The sequence below is a fragment of the Schistocerca americana genome, chromosome 5 (genome assembly GCF_021461395.2).
Source record: "Schistocerca americana isolate TAMUIC-IGC-003095 chromosome 5, iqSchAmer2.1, whole genome shotgun sequence".
NCBI lineage: Eukaryota > Metazoa > Arthropoda > Insecta > Orthoptera > Acrididae > Schistocerca > Schistocerca americana.
Window position 1 is genome coordinate 231,211,605 of NC_060123.1, and position 10,088 is coordinate 231,221,692.

Below are 10,088 nucleotides of genomic sequence, written 5' to 3' on the forward strand. Positions count from 1 at the left end.
TAGTATTGAGCGACATAGGTCAAGCGTATTAATTAAAATGTGTCGGAGGGTACAACGTCTCCGTCATCACGCTTACATGCTATTGACCGACATAGGTCAAGTACACTAAAATATAGTATACGATGTACGTTAGACGGGAAATATTTTCTATAGGTAACATTGTGAGTAAGGCGATACACATGTAACGTTATCGTTATCATTACAAGGGAAAATTTAGAGCAGCTAAGTTCTACTTTACTTTGCTGCATAATTGTTAAATTCATGTATGCTAATGAGCGACATAGGCCACGCATATTAATTATAGTGTGGCGGAGGGTACAACGTCTCCGTCATCACGCTTATGTGCTATTGACCGACATACGTCAAGTGTACTAACATATAATCTACAATGTACCTTTGACGGGAATATTCTTCCACAGGTAACATTGCAAGTAACGCGATATGTGCGTAGCGTTATCGTATCATAGAAAGGGGAAGTATTTAAAGCAACTAAGCTTTACTTACTGTGCTGCATAATTGTTAAATTCGACTATAATGGCGTCCAAACTCTCGTGAAAGAGTAGTGGGCCAAACTTAAATTTAAAGATAAGCGTGAGGCTTGATGTCTGAACATGGTATGCGGCAACCAGTAGAGAAATATGGTAGTCAGTGTAGCAGGGACAAATTAAACCAACCGTAACAAAGATTGGAAACCTTCGAAAAAGTTTTTATTTCTCAGCAGCAGCTGATCGTTCAGAAGGTTTTCCTTATCGGATAGCAAGTGTTTAAAAATCTGCATCTCCTCTAGAATATCTAGCCTTGTTCCTTTTACCCCACAGTACCACAGCTCAGTATTAGTTGGAGGATTGGTTGCATGGGCCATTTGGACGAGGTGCTCGGTGAAAGTCGAACCCCGTATGCCGTCACCACTTCTCGTTGGCATATGCTCTGTATATCTTGCTGACAGCGCTCTCTCTGTTTGGCCGATGTAAAAGCTAGGGCAGTCACCGCACGTGATTTTATGTACCTCAGAGAGAGTTTGTTCTTAGCTACTTTTAAATAATGGATTAAATTTTTCTTATGGCTGTGGGGGATACTTTACACGATGACCATATGTGCATAAGGTAGTAAAGGTTATCCTTAAACTTTATATACCCAACTAAATAAATTTCCTATCATTTAATACAATTTGCATATAGTTAATACACATAGGGTTCAAAAATGGCTCAAATGGCTCTGAGCACTATGGGACTTAACTTCTGAGGTCATCAGTCCCCTAGGACTTAGAACTACTTAAACCTAACTAACCTAAGGACATCACGACCGTAACGGTCGCGCGGTTCCAGACTGTAGCGCCTAGAACCGCTCGGCCACCGCGGCCGACTACACATAGGAACCTCCTCTACATAATGCCTAGTTTGCTTACAATTACGGTTATGAGTTTCCAACACGTGATATACAGACAGCCAACGATATACAGCCTTGACTCTCCGTTTGTACACGCGCACGAGCTGCTATGCGCTCAGTGCAATTCCACGTGCAAAGGTCAGTGCCAAGGTCAGTTGCCGCTGCCAACCGACCACGCGGTGGAGAGATGCCGGGGCTGGACTTCAGCTAAGTTGTTTTATTCGACATGGTACCACGTTACTATAGGTATTAATCTTAATGTTGACTGTGGATTACCCTGGCATGTTAAAGTAATTTTATGCTTCTGAAGAAGGCTAGATTAATTTAGCCAAAACCTGGTAAAGACCAGAAAATTTGTGCTACTGAGGCTGATTCCTCAAAATATCAGTCTATCGCAGTTGCTGACGGGGTCGCAATATGCTAAAACTTCTTAGCAATTAGTTTGTTAGAATTTCAAGAATGACAGCAAGACAGCGAAGCAGTTTCTTGTTTGCACAAAATTAAGAGACAGAGTAAGGGGATTTTTGTGCTGTTGCTGGGGTCGTACTAATGTTTCCTCGCATGGGAGCCCACATTACATACTGAGATGGAAGTTTACTATCCTTTACTTCTAGAGAGGCGTAAACGTCAGGAATAAAGTTCCGGACGGTATACTATTCAGTCGGTTAGTTATTTTCATGTCACGTGGATTTTTTGCGTGATAAATCGTAATGATGTGGAACTTGTCATTTTACATTCATCGCAAATTAATTTGCGTCTGTGGTTACATATTGAATATTTCTAAGGTTCTTTTTCTTTTTAAGAAACAAGATATACAGATGTGCATTAATAATTGCTACCCACCACCTTTTATACATTAAAATAATAGAAATACTTCTACAGAATAGAAAGAGTTGTGAAGAAGAAACTTTTTCAGTTTGTTTTCAAATTTTGTTTTGCCCTATGCCTAACAGCTGTGGCCGCCAACAGCAGTACAACAACCCCCAATTCAAGCGTGGTCTTACTGCGTATCTTTGCCAGACCTACAAAGGAGCTTTATCGCTGAATTTTTCTCATATAGATGATGTATTCTGCCGAAAAAACAGAAGAAAACACAGTTCCTTTAACAACTGCTTATGTCTGTATCTCAGTGTTTAATAAATTTGGGAAAACTTGTCTTTATTTGATGATCCTTGGATGCTAGTCTTCACCCCATAATCAACAACTATCTAACATTCACAACTGGATAAAGTTTTATATGCAATGAAATGAAATGAAGAGTAGAAATTGAAGCCGCTCTACGTGCGAAATCTAACATTTACTGGAAGAATGAAAAATCAAGGTACCTCTGTTTGTGTCAAAAATATTGAGAAGTTATTCTGATCCTACAGAATTATACTGTCTGTCCCATCACCACATAAAAATGATACAAATTAGGAAATAAAGTTTGTTAAGAACTTTGTAAGTGCCATACTAGGAAACTGGCTGGTTCTAAGTGCCAATAAGAAATTTTTTACATGTTGTGTCTTGCAAAGAAGCAAACAGTAACCATCCACAATGAATAATGCTATTTATTGACATAAATAGCGTTATTACCTGTTCAGAATCGACAGGCTTATTTTCAGATAACTGTTCACGTTTGTATTAAATTTATTGCTGTGTACATTAGTTGTTGGTCGTTTTTTCCATCAACTAATGTAAGCAGCCGTAGGTGTTATACAAACGTGGACAGCCATATGAAGATGTTGGTTCTAATCCATGAACGGGCACTTTTCGTGTAAATAAATAGAAGTATTCACTGTGGCCGATTGCTATTCTCTACATCTACATGATTTCTCTGCAATTCACACTTTAGTGCCTGGCAGAGAGTCCATCGAACCATTTTCATACTACTTCTCTACCATTCCACTCTCGAATGGCGCGTGGGAAAAAGGAACACGTAAATCTTTCCGTTCGAGCTCTGATTTCTCTTATTTTGTTATGACCATCATTTCTCTCTACGTAGGTTTGTGTCAACAAAATATTGTCGCATTCGGAAGAGAAAGTTGGTAATTTAAATTTCGTAAATAGATTTTGGCGCAAAGAAAACCGCCTTTGTTTCAGTGACTGCCGCCCCAACTCGCGTATCATATCAGTGACAGTCTCACCCCTGTTGCGCGATAACACGAAACGAGCTGCCCTTCTTTGCACTTTTTCGATGTCCTCCGTCAATCCTACCTGGTCAGGATCCCATACCGAGCAGCAATATTCCAGCAGAGGACGGACAAGTGTAATGTAGGCTGTCTCTTTAGTGGGTTTGTCACATCTAAGTGTTCTGCCAACAAAGCGCAGTCTTTGTTTCGCCTTCCCCACAATATTATCTATGCGGTCGTTCCAATTTAAGTTGCTCGTAACTGTAATTCCTAGGTATTTAGTCGAATTGACAGCCCTTATATTTGTGCGATTTATCGTATACCCAAAATTTATCCGATTTCCTTTAGTACCCATGTGGATAACCTCGCACTTTTCTTTGTTTAGTGCCATGCAATCAGGCGGGCGCTGTGGTAGCTGGTCCTGCGTTGCTACGCATTTGTTTCGCATGGTTGTGATCCCCAATCACTGACTGACTAACCCGACGATCACACATTCATGGTTTCATAATTATGTGGCGGCACCTGAAGACGAAGCTTTAAGCGTCGAAACAGGTCGTGGAATAAATTAAGACAATTATTAGCAGCTGAAGCGGATTTCTATTCTATGTTCCCCAATTGAGAACGTTCACCTGATAAAATATTTTGCACACTGGTTAAGTTTAACTCGTAGGTAGTTATCGCATTGAGAAGAAACCAGCAGCATTTCACCAGTGCAAAGCAAGTGTAACGCTTGAAAGCGTTCGGTGAGTCGCAGAATACACAAAGTGAAATACCTTCAGCCACTTATTTATCAGTAGACGGGTACCGTCAGTGTTCCGGACGACGTATCCTACTGCGTCGGCGGCAAAGTAACTATTAAAGACGCTGTGAATGGCGCTGCAACTTATATGACTCAGCTTTCTGGAGGCTGAGATACCGGGCTTTACCACGAGGTCTTTGGGGACGGAAAATAACTGCGCCTGCACGTAAGGTCACCTTGTCTCACAGTCTCGTCTCCGACATCTGCCTATCGGGCAGCCTTTCTGCGCAAATATGCTGCCGGAATATGCTTGTGTAGAGTCGTTTCATGCCGATACATCATTTTCTTGTGAATTTCTGTAATACTGAACTTCGGTCTGAAGCTGTTCATCATCTAAATTCCATTATACGTATACAGCCAACGTCTTCCTTTCCACTTAGGAAAAAAATACCACTGACTGCAATGACAGTAAAGAACTGTAAATCTATCAGGCATGTAAAAGACTCTACTGATACTCGAAACTGTTTTCAAGACATAGTGGAATGCGTGAAGTTCTTTCATCGTTTCGAGGAGTGCTCGTTACACAATTCCACCGAAAATATACTCCTGTACCCACAACTCAGGAGACATCTTTAAGTAATCGAGAACGGAGAAATCATGTCAAATACACGCGCTGCAAATGTTAGTATTAATATTAATTCCCATTCAGACGGCGTTTAAATAATTTTACTGTGGCCTGTAACCGTTAACTTATAGCTAGATGACGAATGAGTATCCTGTTGGTACACTGCGTCCTTGCAGCTGTTATCAAGCGATAACTCAGTCTCAAAATTAGTCTGAAGAAAATATGATGTTCGTAAATTTCCTTTTCGTTACTCTTCCATACGACTGTTGAAGTATTTATTAATGAATCAGTTACCGCAGAATACTACTATGGTTACAGGAAGCGATTTAAATTTTAAATGTTTTTTCATTATGTATAAGTGGCTTGTACCTACGACTCTGAACCGACTGTAAATCTTTATTGTACGCTTATGAGTAAGTATTGACTGGAATACTCTCTTTCAAATTTTGAATGTGGCAGGGGTCAAAACAGGGAGCGAAAGGCTATTTACAATTTGTACAGAAACTAGATGGCAGTTATAAGAATCAAGGGGCATGAAAGGGAAGCAGTGGTTGAGAAGGGAGTGAAACAGGGTTGTAGCCTATCTCTGATGTTATTCAATCTGAATATTGAGAAGGCAGTAAAGGAAACAAAAGAAAAATTTGGAATGGGAATTAAAATCCATGGCGAAGAAATAAAAACTTTGAGGTTCGCCGATGACATTGTAATTCTGTCAGAGACAGCAAAAGACCTGGAAGACCAGTTGAACGGAATGGACAGTGTGTTGAAAGGAATTTGGGAGAAGAGAAATTTGTAGCACAGCTTGACTAGAAGAAGGGATTGGTTAGTAGGACATGTTCTGAGGCATCAAGGGATCACCAATTTAGTACTGTAGGGCAGCGTGGAGGGTAAAAATCGTAGAGGGAGACCAAGAGATGAATGCACTAAGCAGATTTAGAAGGATGTAGGTTGCAGTAGGTACTGGGAGATGAAGCAGCTTGCACAGGATAGAGTAGCATTGAGAGCTGCATCAAACCAGTCTCTGGACTGAAGACCGCAACAACATGAGTAAGTATAGGTAAATATAGTGAAGCTGTGTATCACAAACATTTTTGGTACCGACGCCCTCAATTTGTCATAATTTTTCCATGATGCCAAAATATATCTATCTAAAGCAGATGAAGTGAGCAGTTGATGCGATTAGATTTGTTTAAAATGTAATAATAAATGAAGCACGCAATTTACATTAAAAAGCAAGTGATACAACAGATTTATCATTAACATAATAGATGGGAAGTATGTGCGTGTTGTTAACCACTCAGCTTCTCAAATCATACGCTGCTAGCCTCATTTATTGTTGGACTCGACATTTACTCCACACACCACCTGGTAAAAAGCATATGGACAACCATATGAAATTTAGAACTGATCACTAGATGTCGCAAGAGACGGACCCGCCAGTATAAAGAGAGACGGGGAATATGGTTGTGTTACTGGGGAAGCAGTGGCAGCAGAACTGGTGGAACTGGAAAGCTCGGTGACTTCGAAAGTGGACGAGTCATTCGATGTCACCTGAATGACAGATCCATCAGAAACATCTCAACCCTTCTACAGCTGCCCTGGGCGACTGTTGGTGATGTGACTGTGAAGTGGAGACGCAAAGAAACAACCAGAGCTAGACCAAGACCAGCATATCTCACGTACTGACGATCAAGGAACCGCCGAGCATTGAGGAACGTGGTTGTAAAAAAATCGCTCGAAATCAGTGCAAAGATCCGCTTGTGATTTCCTAAGGGCTAACAGTAGTCCAGCTAGAACAATGACTGTTCAAAGGGAGTTAAATAGAGTGGGGTACGACGGTAGAGCAACTCTTCATAAGCGACACATTTCTGTAGTGAACGCTTAGCGACGCTCGAGGTGGTGTGACGTCTCTGGACAGTGGATGACTGGAGTGATGAACCACGCTGTGTCCTACGGTAATCTGGTCAAATAGTTTGGGTTTGTCTAATGCCTGCACAACCTTACTTCTCATCACGTGTAATGCCAAAAAATGAAGTATGGAGCAGGTGATCCTACAGTATGGGGTTGTTTTTTATGGTTTGGATGTGGTCCCGTTATTGCGATTAAGAGAACCCTGAACGTGGAAGAATACGAACACATTTTATGGCACTTTTTAATACGTAGAATAGCGAGTGACGAAGACTGTATAAGCATCACAATGTAAACCTGTCATAAATCAGCATGTGTCAAGCAATGTTTTACGGACAATAACATACGTGAAATGAACTTGCCTACACAGAGTACCGACCTGAACCCAATGGAACACCTCTGCGATGAGTTCGAAAGTGCTTGTCACTCCAGACACCAGCCGCCAACATCACTCACGTCTCTGCTTTCGGCTCTTAAGGAAGAAAGAGCTGCCATTCTTACAAAGGCTTTCAGACACCACATTGAAGATTTTCCTAGCAGAATCCAAGACGTCATAAAGACTAAGAGTGTACAAACACATATTAATGGCCACTAATACGTGTTCGGATACTTCTGATCAAATAGTATATTTCATTGACCGCCATAAATCTAGCTTTACACAGTTATGATGCTACAAATGGAATTAATGTTCGTTGAAGTTCACAATTCTCGAGTGGATATCCCAAACCTTGACTTAAAATTTCTGTCGCAAGACTACAGAATCAAATTTTCGTCCTCTAAAAAATGAAATTTAGATGAATCTTAGGCGTAAATCTATCTGAATTAATCGATATTATCAAGTTGGCAGCTGGAGCGTAACTGTAATCTTCGGAGGCTCGGACCAAGTTCCTAAAGTAAGTTCCCTCCTTATCCCTTCCCCCCCCCCCCCCTCCATCCCCTGTAACGCGCCGACTGGCGGTACCCAAGATTGAACTTACAACGACAATGTGTAAGTAGGCTGTTTAAGTTTTTTTATTGGTAACGCCACCTCTGTATGAAAATCACTGGCTGTGCTGTGTGCAGTCTGTGGCTAGTTTTGCATTGTTGTCTGCCATTGTAGTGTTGGGCAGCGGCAGCTGGATGTGAACAGCGCGTAGCGTTGTGCAGTTGGAGGTGAGCCGCCAGCAGTGGTGGATGTGGGGAGAGAGATGGCGGAGTTTTGAAATTTGTCATGAACTGCTATATTTATATATGATGATATCAAGGTAAATACATTGTTTGTTCTCTATTAATATCTTTCATTTGCTAACTATCCCTATCAGTAGTTAGTGCCTTCAGTAGTTTGAATCTTTTATTTAGCTGGCAGTAGTGGCGCTCGCTGTATTGCAGTAGCTTGAGCAGCGAAGATTTTTGTGATATCATCATATATAAATATAACAGTTCATGACAAATTTCAAAACTCCGCCATCTTTCTCCCCACATCCACCACTGCTGGCGGCTCACCTCCAACTGCACAACGCTACGCGCTGTTCACATCCAGCTGCCGCTGCCCAACACTACAATGGCAGACAACAATGCAAAACTAGCCACAGACTGCACACAGCACAGCCAGTGATTTTCATACAGAGGTGGCGTTACCAATAAAAAAACTTAAACAGCCTACTTACAAATGTATCGTATTGTACCAACGTCACCATGCGTTAATGTATGGCTTCCCGCCGCAAAAATACTTGGGCGAACCAATCGACCACTACAGCTTTAATTAGTTACAGTTTTTAATTTCACAGTCGATGTTATGACTGCGGATCACTATCTGATTCAGTCATAGTGGAGCGCCTGGCGACTACACGAAGTCTAGCTTCTACCGTAATCGCACTCTTAAGGAACAAAGTGAAGACAGATCACCCTTAGTATAATTACTCCTGCGGCAACGTCAACCACTAACTATGTAGCCGGCTCGAATATCGAATAATGAAAGACAGCACCCTTACATTACACATCGTCGTTATCGAACAATGACACGATTACACTACGAATAGAAACATCCAAACATTCGAATGAAAGTCATAAACCATAATTGCGAGATGACCCAATTGCGACAACAACTCTCGTTATTTAAACAACTGGTCAAATCAAAACAACAAATCTCTATAAATACAGTACCTATTTATATTATGTCATGATAAATGTCATATCTAACCTGCAATTGTTCTCCCACACAACGAAATTCTCACAATGCATTACATTATCTCTGGAAAAGACTAGTAACTTTTTAATTACTTACAAAATTCCTATTCCATATATCGTCGTCTTATGACCAATTTTTATTAAGACGCTTTTACCGATATCTATATGAATTAAAATAGTTTATACTACCACTAAATCTCTTTCCGCTTAGCCCAGCGTTGCTACGTAAATAACACGACATCGCGTACTTCACCGATTTACCAATCTTAGTTATAGGTATAATCGTTTACTGTTACGTAATAAATTACGGCAACGTCCTTTTTTTTTCTTTATTGTATTTCAATTCCCCATCGGGGCGGGCTGGCAGCAGCATATGCGCTGCTCTTCAGCCGATAGACGTAGAACAAACAATAGAAGACATTTAAAAAACTATAACAAAGGAGAGAATATGGTGAACATAGATATAAAAAAAGGGGGAACATCATGGAAGGCAATAGACAAAAAACGGGGTGACTGTAAAATGGAGATAAAAAACTGGTTAAAAGAAGCACACACAAAAAGCCACACACTGCGACAATTAAAAGAACACAAGGCACAGTATGACTGGAGCATAAAAGGTATCGACGGGTGGCGTAGCACATAACCAACACTGACGGCGAACCTCAAGGCAGTACACAATTAAAATCACACCTCTTGACGCACAGGAGAAACGGCACTAAACACAACACTGATGTGGCACACTGACGATGATGAAAACAGAGGATCTGCCAGGCGCAAGGAGATAAGGGAGACCGGAAGAAGCGAGGGAGGGGAAGAGATGGGGGAGAAAAGCGGGGGACGCGCTGAGGAGGGCCAGGTAGGGAGGGATGTGGGAAGGGAAGAGGCAAGTATGGGGTGCAGGGTCTCGGGGGGGGGGGGGGGAAGGAGGAAAATCCGCTCTGAGAGAAGGAGGGAAGAGGAAAAAGGGGGCCCTGGGGAGGGGGGGGGGACAAGGCCAGGTTATAGTTGGAAGGAAGGGTAGATGTCACGGCAAAGTTCGTCATCCGCGAGGGGGAGGTGTTGGAAATTGCCCTGATGAAGGAGATGGAGGGTGTGGAGGTGGAGAGAGGGAGGGATACAGCGATAGAGGCGCGGCAATGGGCGGAGGGTGGAG

General features: G+C 41.7%; 1 protein-coding gene across 1 annotated transcript in view; it reads right to left on the bottom strand.

The window, feature by feature from the left end:
• LOC124615925 (cytochrome P450 6k1-like) overlaps positions 1-4,335 on the bottom strand; it is a 111,002-nt gene extending 106,667 nt beyond the window's left edge. The window contains exon 1 of the mRNA XM_047144109.1: positions 4,285-4,335. The gene's annotated coding sequence lies outside the window, so the exon portion shown is untranslated. The remainder of the gene's footprint in view (positions 1-4,284) is intronic.
• Positions 4,336-10,088: the final 5,753 nt, after the last annotated feature.